The 14,284-nt window shown below is 42.6% G+C and overlaps 1 long non-coding RNA gene across 1 annotated transcript; it reads right to left on the bottom strand.

The window, feature by feature from the left end:
• Positions 1-400: 400 nt before the first annotated feature.
• On the bottom strand, positions 401-14,263 carry LOC142070297 (uncharacterized). The gene is made up of 4 exons (XR_012666265.1): positions 13,879-14,263; positions 2,758-2,833; positions 2,138-2,173; positions 401-965 (listed from the first exon to the last, which is right to left on the bottom strand). It is a non-coding gene; the product is annotated as an uncharacterized LOC142070297 (long non-coding RNA).
• Between the last annotated feature and the right edge of the window lie 21 nt (positions 14,264-14,284).

Here is a 14,284-nt window from a genome sequence, read left to right as displayed (position 1 = left end):
ACAAACAGGTAACAAAAAGACAGTCTCTGCCCTAAGGAGTTTACAATCAAAACCCACTTGGAATAAATAGGTCACGTATGCACAATAGGCACTGACTCTGTGGGTGCTCCAGGGCTCAAGCACCCACAGAAAAAAAATAGGGGGTGCTCAGCACACATGAGCTATAGTGGTTCCTGTCACTCTCCCCCTCAAGTTTTGTAACTGAGGTCTGATCACTGGGCCTGCCCTAGGCCCACACAGAGCTTGAGTGTGGAATATGATAAGTTTACAAAAAGAAAAGGAGGACTTGTGGCACCTTAGAGACTAACAAATTTATTTGAGCATGAGCTTTCGTGAGCATTCGATGAAGTGAGCTGTAGCTCACGAAAGCTCATGCTCAAATAAATGTGTTAGTCTCTAAGGTGCCACAAGTCCTCCTTTTCTTTTTGAAAATTTATTTGAGCATAAGTTTTGTGGGCTACAGCCCACTTCATCGGATGCATAGAATGGAACATATGGTAAGAAGATAGATATATACATACAGAGAATGTGAAAAGGTGGAAGTAGCCATACCACTGTAAGTGGCTAATTAATTAAGATGAGCCATTTTCAGCAGGAGAAAAGAACTTTTGTAGTGATAATCAAGATGGCCCATTTAGACAGTTGACAAGAAGGTGTGAGGATACTTAACATGGGGAAATAGATTAAATATGTGTAATGACCCAGCCACTCCCAGTCTCTATTCAAACCCAAGTTAATGGTATCTAGTTTGCATATTAATTCAAGCTTAGCAGTTTCTCATTGGAGCCTGTTTTTGAAGCTTCTTTTCTGTTGCAAAATCACCAAATTCTGTACTGCTAACAGCTTCTGCCCTTGGGGCAGGGAGTTTGTTTATAAACAGAGGCAGGGTGATTAAGATAACAAAAGGCTTGTCATTAAATTAAATTAAGGATCCTTAGATGATCCTGAAAGCATTGCCAGCACTCCTGTTAAAAGATAAGAAACAAAGGGTAGGAATAAATTGTCAGTTTTCAGAATAGAGGGAGTTAAATAGTGGTGTCCCCCAGAGGTCTGTACTGGGACCAGCGCTGTTCAACATACTCATAAATGATCTGGGAAAAGGGGTAAAATAGTGAGGTGGCAAATTTACAGATGATACAAAATTACTCATGATAGTTAAGTCCAAAGCTGACTGCAAAGAGTTACAAAGGGACCTCACAAAACTGGGTGACTTGGCAACAAAATGATAGATGAAATTCAATGTTAAGTGTAAAGTAATGCAAACATAATCCCAACTATACATACAAAAGAATGGGGTCTAAATTAACGGTTACCCTTCAAGAAAGAGATTTTGGAGTCATTTGCAGTACTCTGGAAGCACTATGCACTTTTGTCTCTGCTTGTTATTTCATGAGGAGTTTGAACAGCGTAGGAAAAAGATCATTCTGCAACCCTTCTGGGATATACAGATTGCATACAGATCTATAATGACCTCTCACTGTGTTCCACATGGATGTGACACTCTACAGGGAAAAGTCTGACAGAGCTTTCTCTTCAAAGTCCTTTAAAAACAAAGATGTTGTCTTTGCTTTTAAAATAATATCACAATAATTTGACCTCTCAGACTATGTGAGTTGTCATACCTAATATATCCAAAATACAAACACCAAAAAACCAAACTAGTCAAACCCATGAACTAGCACAGCATGCTTTAACTTTTCTTTCAGCATGAAACAAGGAAAATAAATCCCATCAGTAAGTAAATGAAGTGGATCTCAGCATAACCAATCTATGAGCCTAAAATGAGTTTAACTCCATGGTGGGAAGGTTTCAGATTCATAAATTATAAACCCAGAAGGGACTACTGTGACCATATATACAAATTTAGGGGGAGATTTTCAAAGACACAAAGGGCACTTGAAGCATCTAATTCTATTGTCTTTTAGTGGAAGTTGGGTTCCTAACTGCCATTTGGGCCTTTGAAAATCTCACAAAGATAATAATAAATTGGCCCATGCCCACAATTCAAAATCCTGATAGCTAATAACCTGCTTTGAGTTATTAATGTCTCAAATGTAATCAAAATGTTAATAGAATTTAGGTTTTGATATAGGGGATTGTTTACCCCAACTTGACTGAGGAAGAGAAGGTTACTTACATTGTGCAGGTTCTTCGAGATGGTTGCCGAGACAGCCTGTTCGGAGGAAATAAAAGACATATTACTGAACAGTCATAGAATGAATACAAGAAAGACATATATCCATAAGTGGAAACAATTCAGCGCTTGGTGCCAAGATAAACAGATCTTACCAACATCTTCCCTTCTAACAAGGGTCCTGGACTACATATTAGAACTTTAAAAACCGGGACTCTTCACAAGCTCCATCAAGGTACACTTGGTGGCTATCACAGCTTTCCAAGAGAAGGTGGATGGAATCACTATATTTGCCCACCCAATGACTAACCGCTTTCTTAAAGCATTGAGAACACCTACTCCCACAATAAGGAAACTGCCACCCAACTTCATCTTATGCAGTCTTATGGGAAAGCTGTTTGAACCCCTTGCAATTGGCTCATTACTACATTTATCTATGAAGGTGGCCTTCCTCATCATCATCACATCCTCCAGACGAGTGGGAGAGCAAGGTGCCCTAATGGTACATCCTCCTTACACAACGTTCTTTAAAGATAAAGTTACTTTAAGACCACACCCCAAGTTCCTACCCAAAGTCGCTCCCCCCGCCCACACACTTCATTTGAAACAACCCATTTACTTACCTGTGTTTTTTCCAAAACCACATGCAGATGGAAGGGAGGCATCACTCCACACAGATATTTACAGAGCATTAGCTTTCTACATTGAAAGATCAAAAAAATTAAGAAAATCACAGAGACTTTCGGTCTCCATAACAGAATACTCAATAGGACAAACCATCTCAAAATAGAGAGACTATCCAAATGGATATCAGGATGCATCCATCTTTGCTTCCAAAAGAGCAACCTACAAGCCCCAGTGGGAGTCCGCACACTTTACCAGAGCACAGGCAGCTTCTGTGGCCTTTCTCAACAATGTCCCCATTACCGACATTTGCAGAGCAGCAACCTGGGCATCAGCCCACACATTGACAGAACACTATGCTATAGAACAACAATCAACATCAGATGCTTGTTTTAGACTCACGGTGTTATCCAACATTTACAACACAACTCCGAAGCCCCTCCCTTCCACTGAGGAGCACTGCTCAACAGTGACCTAAAGTGGAGCACCCACAGGGACACTCCAAGAAGAAGAAGAAGAAGAAGGAGGTTACTCACCTTGTGCAGTAACTAAGGTGTTTTGAATTGGCTGTCACTGTGGGTGCTCCACTACTCTCCCACCTCCCCTCTACTTCAGAGTTTCATACAGATTCTCTGCGGTAGAGAAGGAACTGGGGGGGCGGTTGGTTGTGCAGCACTATGTAACCACCTGGAGTGGTGCAAGACAGTGATGGCGCGTGTGTGACCCAACTAGGCACTGCTACCACAAATCTCTGTTTCAGGTGTAAGGTGTACAGACACCTAAAGTGGAGCACCCAACAGAGATGCTCCTCAAAGAAGAAGGGAATTGAGTTGCTAAACACGTTCTCTGATTATTAGGTTATTTTCAGAATAATGGATGTATTTACAGTACCACACTAGACCTTCTGATCATTAGACCCATTCAGAAACTTTAGGGATGAGGGCATTTGGGCCTTAGTCTGAAGTTGGAAGTATAATTCTCTATGTAATTTGGTCAGGAACTTTTCGGCTAAAAAATTTTCAATTTGTAGAAACCAGAACTTTTGATGGAAACATATTGGTTATGAAAAAACTTTTGTCCGGATTGTTTTTCAGGTCCAGGAGGAAATTTCCTGTAACACAGAGAGAGAGATCCAGCCCAGAATAGCCAAGCAGTTGGGGGATTCATGTAGGAGACCCGGTGTTCAGTCTGCTAGATTCAGACTACTGACTTGAGCCTGGGTCTCCCACATCCCAGCAGTGTACCCTAACCATCTGGCTATCCCAGGGATCTCTCCCATATCAAATGTTTTTGTGAAATTGAATTCTCGTTTCCAGGCAGTCCCGTATGTAATCTTACCTCTGGTGTGCTTGGCAATAAACTCTGTAAGTAATTGGCAGGTTCTAAAGGGAGGTCAACCTTTCTTATTTTAAGTATCTGTTCATTTCACACACACGCGCGCACACACACACATCCCGAAGAGAAATTATTTGAGGGCACAGCCACCAGTAAATCACAGCTCTTCTGCCACTCGGAAGAATAACAGTAATTTATTGCATTTAATCTAGAAGAGGTTAAATACATTACAGTTACTATTCTCATTCTATTTGACTGGGATACGGCACACTTAAGCCAACAGCTCAGATGATTTATTTGCCTGTCTAGATAAACTGCCTCCTCGTGTCTGCATCTCATATTTAAATATAGTTTAACTTAGGCTATGCCTACACTTAGGACAGTGTGCAGAGTACATACATGGCATGCCCCCCGGAACACAGCTATAACTAGCAGTGTAGAAGGTGAGGCACTGCTTAGGGGAGTAGACACATCAGAATCTTAGGGTATGTACCCTACATGGCTCTCTACGCACAAAAGCAGTGGCTTCCATGGCTATGCTGCTATTTTTAGCAGTGTAGCATCCTGCTGCCTCTCCATTGCAGGAGTGTTTCCCCACCAAAGGGAAAGGCTCCAGCAACAGGAAAAGGGTCTGGCAGGGGGAAGCAGTGGGAAAAATCTCTGACAGCTCCCCACTGCCAGAGCCTTTTCTCCTGCCTCCCCTGTGCCAGAGCCTTTCATTGCCATGTGTAGCTACACACCACTGTGTGGATGCACCCTACTCCACTGCAACATGTAGCTGCATGCCGCCACCACTGTAGACGAGGCCTTAATGTTAAAAATAGTGTGTTGGGGGGTAGAACATGTTCCAGCTATAACCACTTTACACACAGCAGGGAATGCAGGGAATTAGGAGCCACCATACTGCATGAGACCAGTGAGCCAGTTAGTTCAGAATCCTGGCTCTGACAGTGGCCAGAACCAAGGACTCTGTTTTCCATTTCATTTGGCAGTCTGTTGATCACTCTCTCATTGATGGGGTTACAGGCAAAGTGCTAGAATTGAAAACAAAAATGCTAAAAAATGTATTTCACAGCCAGGTAAGGTTTCCAAGATTCCAATACATTTAAAGTGATTTCCTTGAAAAAGCCAAGGTAGAGGTTTGTCAGATTTGTTGGCTTTCTCAGAACAAAATCTTTTAGGCGCTCTAATTGCATACACCATTCAGATAATATCAATTACATTTATTTCTCTAATAGTCTTGCTCATTTATTTCAAAGTGCTACTAAAGCACTATTCTGTAATTTTTCCAATTGGGTTTAACTGATCCTGAAGAGCCAGAAGTTGTTGGTTTACCAAAGCAGTCACACTTCAAAAGTTTTTCCAAGTTTGCAAGATTCTATCGGGGTGCAAGTATCACCAGCAATATCTCTCATACTGGAAGAAATTTTTGACGTGCAACTCCTGACACTGCTTCCTTCCTGACATATTGAGATAGCCCTGCCCCTTCTCACTTGCTGGTCCCCACCACAGCCAGAGACAGGAAATCTCAGGGGTGTAGCGGTTAGCTAGATAGTTATCTGGGGCATCATTACACTACATTTCAAGTTTATCTATTGACCAGTGCCATCCACCCTTTAGGTTCCTTTACTATTAACATTAGTACCAGCGGAGCATGGTCCTGAAATGCTAATTGAGCCAAATCTGACAAACAATTTCTCTGGCAACCAGATGAATATCAAGAAAAGAGTAATCTAATCTCAAATATGATTGGTGTCTCAGTGAAAAAAGTGCAATCTCCTTTCAGAGGCTGCAGATGACATCTTACATGTTTTTGTCTCCTAAAAGTTTTCCTAATTTTTTCACTTTCAAGTTCAGAGAGTTAGTGGGACCTGAGCAATTTTAGAAAGTATATATATAACAGTGACACCTAGAGCAGGGCCCCATTGTGCCAGGTATTCTACAAACAGATATGGTATGGCTTCACAGCAGAGGGTACCAGGATACAGGTACTCTGGCTTGCCAAGCCCACCTGTAAATGTCCACACTGCAGAGTCACATACAACTCATACCAATGTCCACGCTGCAGTTACCCAAGTTTAGCGCTAGGATTTATGGGGGTATATCCCCAGGTTCTTAGCACCTGACTACCTTGAGCCAGTCTAGGAATTTATTGGTGATGTATTGTGGGAAATCTTGTCTGTCCTTGAGTAAGAGGCAGTTCCTACTTTGAAGAGCTAACCATCTAATTGGATAAAACCACCCATTGGAGGGAAGGGAAACAAAAGGAAAACTGACTTTCTTGAAGCCCACTTAGCAGCACAGTGGCAAAGCTGGAAAGAAAACCCCCATCTGCTGAGTTACAGAGCAGTGTGTCTTGCAGTAGACCATGCTATCTTGTTCACAGCCTCAGCCAGTCACTGATCATTATATTCAGGATGAGGAAGGAATTTTTTCCCCCAAGGCAGATTGGCAGGGACCCTAGGGTTTTCATAATCCTTTATGACATGGGGTGTGGGCCACTAGCTAGGTTCATCTGGGTATAGATCATATAATCAATTCCATGCTATTGCAGGTCCTCAGGCATTGGTCATCGCAGTCCCTCCTGTTCTCTGCCTGTGTCACATAAGAGATTAGTATCCTGGGGGCTGTAATACTTTGGTCTAATTCTGGTTGTTGGGTTTGGTGTGGTGGTGGCTGGGGGGTGTTTAGTGGTCTGTGATATACAGGAGGTCAGACTAGATGATCTGGTGGTCCCTTTTGACCTTAAACTCTATAACTCTAGTAGCGACAATGAGTCCTACCACTCCCTATTCCCAATGTTCCACGTGTATGCAAATCTTGAATATGTAATTAAACATAATCAGACTAGAGATAGCGTATACATTTTATTCCCACTTTCTCCAACAACCAGTGCAATCCTACCCTCCTCTCATAGTATTGTTGCAGTCAGATGAATGGAACATATTTATGCACACACAAAAACTTCTCACCACCCTGGCTCTTAACATACTATGAAGAGTAGAAATACCCCTCCACACTTCAAATTTTCATGCTCAGTGTTTGATGAAAGGAGATTCTTGAAAGAGGGGAAAATCATCCTTTAGTTTCTTTTTAGATAAGAACTCTCATTTTACAGGGATGGTCATAGTCTAATGTCTAGTGAGATAATTTTACATGAATCATCCATTACAGAATGTTAACACTTATGTTTGTATCTTGCAAATAATTGAACTCAGAGTAATCCTTTGTTAGCAAACATCTGGAATGATAAGTGAGAAAGGAAGAGAAGAGATGTTCTAAGACAGATTTTAAAAAACTGTAATGTTCCTTTGTTTCTTTGTTCGAAAATCCCAGAGCATATGTGCCTATCCTTTCTTATAACGATTCAAACTCTACCTATCGAGGTAAATCAGTAGGCCATGAAAATAAAAATAAACTGCCATAGCTAAGCAAGAGAGAATCCAGATCATAACTTGGTTAGGAAAGGAAAGGAAATTATATGCTCGGTAGAGTCTTGCTTCTTCTATTAAAATTCCGAACTCCCTCTTTCCACCTGCCACTTCAACAATATAGTCAACCACCAACTCTACAGTAATTATATAATGTTATGTCAACAGTATAGTTGCACGCATACTTGAGTGAAATATACGCTTTGTCAACCCAAGACCCATGGATAATGAAAAAGGAAAAGACAGCAAGATCTCTAGGGGAAGGGATGAGGAATTATCATAGAATCACAGAATATCAGAGTTGGAAGGGACCTCTGGAGGTCATCTAGTCCAACCCCCTGCCCAGAGCACAGGGTTACAGACAGGATACACTATAAAGAGTAGACAGAAACATTTCCCTGCTTTGCACAGCGAGTCTTTGATCCATAGTTGTGTAACTGGCAGAGGTGCCTCACACACACAGTATTCAAAACTTTCCTAGATTCTAAGAAATGAACACATTTCAAAACTCAAGTCATCTATACTAAAGGCTTTTCTCAATAGGTTCTCCACACTATTCCTCATTCATTCTGTGTTAGGAGGAATGCAGAATAACCCTATTTTATACCATATCCCAAATACACATAAGCTAGTGAACACTAGAAGAGGGCCAAATTCTCCTCACTAGGGCTGACATTTGATCCATTGTGTCTTGTTTCACTTGAGCATCTCAGTAGCTTGCTCTTTTGACATGATTTATTTTCTAGATATCTCTGTATTGTGAATAATTATTTTTCTCATTTGCCTTTTGTGCACATACAAATTCTATCTACCTTCAAGGGTGAAGCTCCTGTGTATAGCTGACGGAGGTTTTGGAATTCACTCCTGTAGCAACTAAAAATAATCACCAACCTCACCACCCTCAGGTCCAAATGCAAATCCCACTGTCTTTGACCTTGCCTCCCCACACAGAAACTCCAAATCTATTAGCATTTCTGGGACACTCATAAAAATCTAACACAACTTATTCACCCTGGGGGTGGGGGTGGGGGGGAGTTTGAAGAGGAAACTTTACTGATGGTAAGTTGTATGATTTTTAAATCTGAAAAATACTCAAACATGGTGATGGGCATGGTATAAGAACCTAAATAAAAAAGAGCTGGAAACATTTTTGATCAGAGAGAGAATACGCCATACTGAAAAGGGAAATATCTTTTATCATGATTTTGGTTCAGTACAGAGTACAAGTCAGAGTCAGCTGTGGACTCTTTTAAGTTATTCCAAATGCATGAAAACAAAAAATATTTTCCACCTTTAGCAGTAATTATATGTATATTTCTCTTGAGATAAACATATGCATTTGCTTTAACAGACTCTCTCTTTTCTCAGGTTTCAGAGTAACAGCCGTGTTCGTCTGTATTCGCAAAAAGAAAAGGAGTACTTGTGGCACCTTAGAGATTAACCAATTTATTTCAGCATGAGCTTTCGTGAGCTACAGCTCACTTCATCAGATGCATACCGTGGAAACTGCAGCAGACTTTATATATACACAGAGAATATGAAACAATACCTCCTCCCACCCCACTGTCCTGCTGGTAACAGCTTATCTAAAGTGATCATCAGGTGGGCCATTTCCAGCACAAATCCAGGTTTTCTCACCCTCCACCCCCCCACACAAATTCACTCTCCTGCTGGTGCTAACCCATCCAAAGTGACAACTCTTTACATAATCAAGTCGGGCTATTTCCTGCATAAATCCAGGTTTTCTCACACACCCCCCCCCCCAGATGTTCTCACATACCCCTTGCAAGGTAGCCTGTTTCCTCTTGTTTTTTCTATCCCCCCCCCCCCCCAGATGTTCTGGTTTAACTTGGATTTAAACTTGGAGAGTGGTCAGTTTAGATGAGCTATTACCAGCAGGAGAGTGAGTTTGTGTGTGTATGGGGGTGGGGGGGATGTGAGAAAACCTGGATTTATGCAGGAAATAGCCCGACTTGATTATGTAAAGAGTTGTCACTTTGGATGGGCTAGCACCAGCAGGAGAGTGAATTTGTGTGGGGGGGTGGAGGGTGAGAAAACCTGGATTTGTGCTGGAAATGGCCCACCTGTTGATCACTTTAGATAAGCTATTACCAGCAGGACAGTGGGGTGGGAGGAGGTATTGTTTCATGATCTCTGTGTGTATATAAAGTCTGCTGCAGTTTCCACGGTATACATCTGATAAAGTGAGCTGTAGCTCACGAAAGCTCATGCTCAAATAAATTGGTTAGTCTCTAAGGTGCTACAAGTACTCCTTTTCTTTTTGCGAATACAGACTAACACGGCTGTTACTCTGAAGCTTATCTAAAGTGATCAACAGGTGGGCCATTTCCAGCACAAATCCAGGTTTGTGCTGATTTGTGCTGGAAATGGCCCACCTGTCGATCACCTCAGACAAGCCGCCACCAGCAGGACAGTGGGGCGGGAGGAGGCACTGTTCCACGCTCTCTGTGCATACACAAAGTCCGCTGCAGTCTCCACGGCACGCATCCGATGAAGTGAGCTGCAGCCCACGAAAGCCAATTTAGAACAACGCTTCCTCAGCTCTCGTCCCCTAAAGCCCCTACTCTACTTGCGCTATATTGATGACATCTTCATCATCTGGACCCATGGAAAAGAAGCCCTTGAGGAATTCCACCATGATTTCAACAATTTCCATCCCACCACCAACCTCAGCCTGGTCCAGTCCACACAAGAGATCCACTTCCTGGACACTACAGTGCTAATAAACAATGGCCACATAAACACCACCCTATACCGGAAACCTACTGACCGCTATTCCTACCTGCATGCCTCCAGCTTTCACCCTGACCACACCACACGATCCATCGTCTACAGCCAAGCTCTGCGATACAACCGCATTTGCTCCAACCCCTCAGACAGAGACAAACACCTACAAGATCTCTGTCAAGCTTTCTTACAACTACAATACCCACCTGCAGAAGTAAAGAAACAGATTGATAGAGCCAGAAGAGTTCCCAGAAGTTACCTACTACAGGACAGGCCTAACAAAGAAAATAACAGAACGCCACTAGCCGTCACCTTCAGCCCCCAACTAAAACCCCTCCAACGCATTATTAAGGATCTACAACCTATCCTAAAGGATGACCCAACACTCTCACAAGTCTTGGGAGACAGGCCAGTCCTTGCCTACAGACAGCCCCGCAACCTGAAGCAAATACTCACCAACAACCACATACCACACAACAGAACCACTAACCCAGGAACTTATCCTTGCAACAAAGCCCGTTGCCAATTGTGCCCACATATCTATTCAGGGGACACCATCACAGGGCCTAATAACATCAGCCACACTATCAGAGGCTCGTTCACCTGCACATCCACCAATGTGATATATGCCATCATGTGCCAGCAATGCCCCTCTGCCATGTACATTGGTCAAACTGGACAGTCTCTACGTAAAAGAATAAATGGACACAAATCAGATGTCAAGAATTATAACATTCATAAACCAGTCGGAGAACACTTCAATCTCTCTGGTCACGCAATCACAGACATGAAGGTCGCTATCTTAAAACAAAAAAACTTCAAATCCAGACTCCAGCGAGAAACTGCTGAATTGGAATTCATTTGCAAATTGGATACTATTAATTTAGGCTTAAATAGAGACTGGGAGTGGCTAAGTCATTATGCAAGGTAGCCTGTTTCCTCTTGTTTTTTCCTACCCCCCCCCCCCAGATGTTCTGGTTTAACTTGGATTTAAATTTGGAGAGTGGTCAGTTTGGATGAGCTATTACCAGCAGGAGAGTGAGTTTGTGTGTGTATGGGGGTGGGGGGGATGTGAGAAAACCTGGATTTATGCAGGAAATAGCCCGACTTGATTATGTAAAGAGTTGTCACTTTGGATGGGCTAGCACCAGCAGGAGAGTGAATTTGTGTGGGGGGGTGGAGGGTGAGAAAACCTGGATTTGTGCTGGAAATGGCCCACCTGGTGATCACTTTGGATAGGCTGTTGCCAGCGGGACGGTGGGGTGGGGGGAGGTGTTGTTTCATGTTCTCTGTGTGTATGTGGGGTCTGCTGCAGTTTCCACGGTGTGCATCTGATGGGGTGGGCTGTGGCTCACGAGGGCTCATGCTCAGGTGGATTGGTTGGTCTCTGGGGTGCCACAGGTACTCCTTTTCTTTAGGCTCATCCAGACTTTTCTTACCAAGTACCTTGCCACTCCCCACAGATCCCCTGCCCTGCCTGTGTCTCCCCCCACTCAGCTGGGGGTCTCAGCTCCCACTTTGCTCAGCGCTGCCCTTGCTGTCCCAGTGCGGGTAGGCAGCGAGCTCGCTGCTTTCCTCACTGCATCAGAGCCTGAGCCCCCTAAGCCCCCCTCTCCGGTGTGCAGGGGGGTGGGGAGCATCTCTCTGTCCCACCCAGCCCCAGGGGTCTGGTTACAGGCAGGCAGGTAGCCTGAGCCTAGCCGCTCCTCCCCCTGCCAGCCAGGTCATCTGCATTTTCACTGGTTTCAGAAGAACAGCCGTATTAGTCTGTATTCGCAGAGGGAAGGGGAGTACTTGTGGCACCTTGGAGACTAGCCGGTTTATTTGAGCCTGGGCTTTCGTGGGCTGCAGCTCACTTCATCGGATGCGTGCCGTGGAGACTGCAGCGGACTTTGTGTATGCACAGAGAGTGTGGAACAGTACCTCCTCCCGCCCCACTGTCCTGCTGGTGGCGGCTTGTCTGAGGTGATCGACAGGTGGGCCATTTCCAGCACAAATCAGCACAAACCTGGATTTGTGCTGGAAATGGGCCACCTGTTGATCACTTTAGATAAGCTGTTACCAGCAGGACAGTGGGGTGGGAGGAGGTATTGTTTCATATTCTCCCCTCCCCCCCCCGCCCCACCTTCCCCCCAACCCCCAGGCAAACTTCCTTTTCAAATTATCAGTGGCTGAAGGTTTGGGTTGTTTTTTTTTTAAAGCAAACAAATAAATTACCCATCTTTAACTAGATTCATGTGCATTTGGGAATATATTAAGTGTTTTACATTTTCTTTAATATTGCATTACAAATCCTGGAAGATTGTTCCTTGCAGTCTGTGTTCACAGATACATTCATCGGTGAATGAAAGCCTAATTTTCTAATGGCATTTAAGATTATTTTAGTAACAGTGCACATATGTTATCAGAGGAAGAAACAAAATTTTAAAGTCTCTTCTCTGCTATGTTTGTTGTTTTACTCTTTGACCACTATACCCAAGTGAGTTTTGGCAGCTCCAGGATACTAAATCTTCATTTCTCACCATCCAGAAATGTTGAAGTCAGTAGCTCTAATTTTCCAATCTGTTACACCACTTTTGTGCTAGTATAATTCTACTGAAATCAATGGCCTTACACCATCAAAAAACTGGTAAAATATAGGGGAGAATCTGTCCTAGTATGTATAGACTGCAGACTTGGGAGTATATGTTTTTTCACATCACAATAATGCTAAAGTATGTTTTTCAGTATTGTTTTACTGCAATTTAAAAGGAAATACTTTAATCCAGATTAGCACACTGAAACTACCCCATTTGGGTACTGTGTTAGTCAAAGCTGAGTTTCAGAGTACTTATTGTGGTAGAATTCAAATTTGGTCTCATAATATCCTAGAAACATGCTTTAAAATTGTATGAATACAAATCTGGCTACTCCCTTTCAAACCAAGGTAAATTTTAAATGAGAACCACAAAGGAAAAAACGATAATGTTTGCACCCTATTTTTCTTCTTTGTGATATATAAAAAAACCCTGAATTTCTTTCCCACATAAAATACAATTCTGTTTGTGGCTCCCCCCCCCCCACCAATCTCAGTTATGTCTTTCCTGTTTTTATTTAAGAATTCTTTGGAGAACTAGATAAGTGATAGGTTCCTCAGCTCTTTATTACACAGAGAAAGCTTTTCTCCCAAATGTTTTTCAGATGTTAGAGTTAAATATTTAGTTACAAAAGCAATCATACTTGCTCAAGTTTTAGTCCTTCAGTATGTCCCACTAGTTTGCCTGTCTTCCAGCACATGCAAGTGACAATCTAATATTTAAAATGTAAAAAGTCTGTAGAATAAAACCTGTAAATAAATAAATAAATATAAAGTATATCGAGCTACTCAATGCAGTAGAAAGAAATAAAAAGGGTGTGTCTACACTTTGTTTTCCTTTTGTTTAGGTCACCTTTACAAGTAGTAACTTAGAGATGGCTTGTGTGACAACCTGAATACCTAACATCTGATTAGTGGAATTTGTCATAGTTTTTACTCCACTGCATGTTAACTATTGCTACACAGGCCATCTTTAAAACTATTCTTAAATAATCTATTTTATACATTGCTCTATTTTTCATTATTAATACCTTTCTGAGGATAAGTTGCGAACACAGCTCTCTTTCCACAGGCAGAACTACTGTTCCTGGAGTAGTCATCTCCAGCTGTGGTGCAGAAGTCTAAAAATAAATGGAGACACTGCAGCCTGGTGAGACTGTTATACCCCTGTGGTGATGATTCTTGCTCCTCGGTGAGTTACACTAGTTCAGAACATCTAGTCCGCAGCCGGTGTATTAGCCAAGAAAGGTTTTGAAGTAGCGGCCTCTTTCTTGCAGATGGGAGAGGAAACGTGTCTGTTCATGTTAAGCACGTAATAAAATGCATTGAAAAGCCTTTCAAGTCAGCAGCAGCTCTGACATAGCATGGTGCCACGATGAGCTGTTGCTAAGACCTGGATTCTGAAAAAATAGAGATGTGTAATCAGGGTTCTACAAA

This window comes from Caretta caretta, chromosome 28 (assembly GCF_965140235.1).
Source record: "Caretta caretta isolate rCarCar2 chromosome 28, rCarCar1.hap1, whole genome shotgun sequence".
NCBI lineage: Eukaryota > Metazoa > Chordata > Testudines > Cheloniidae > Caretta > Caretta caretta.
This window is presented reverse-complemented; position numbering and strand designations above follow the sequence as displayed.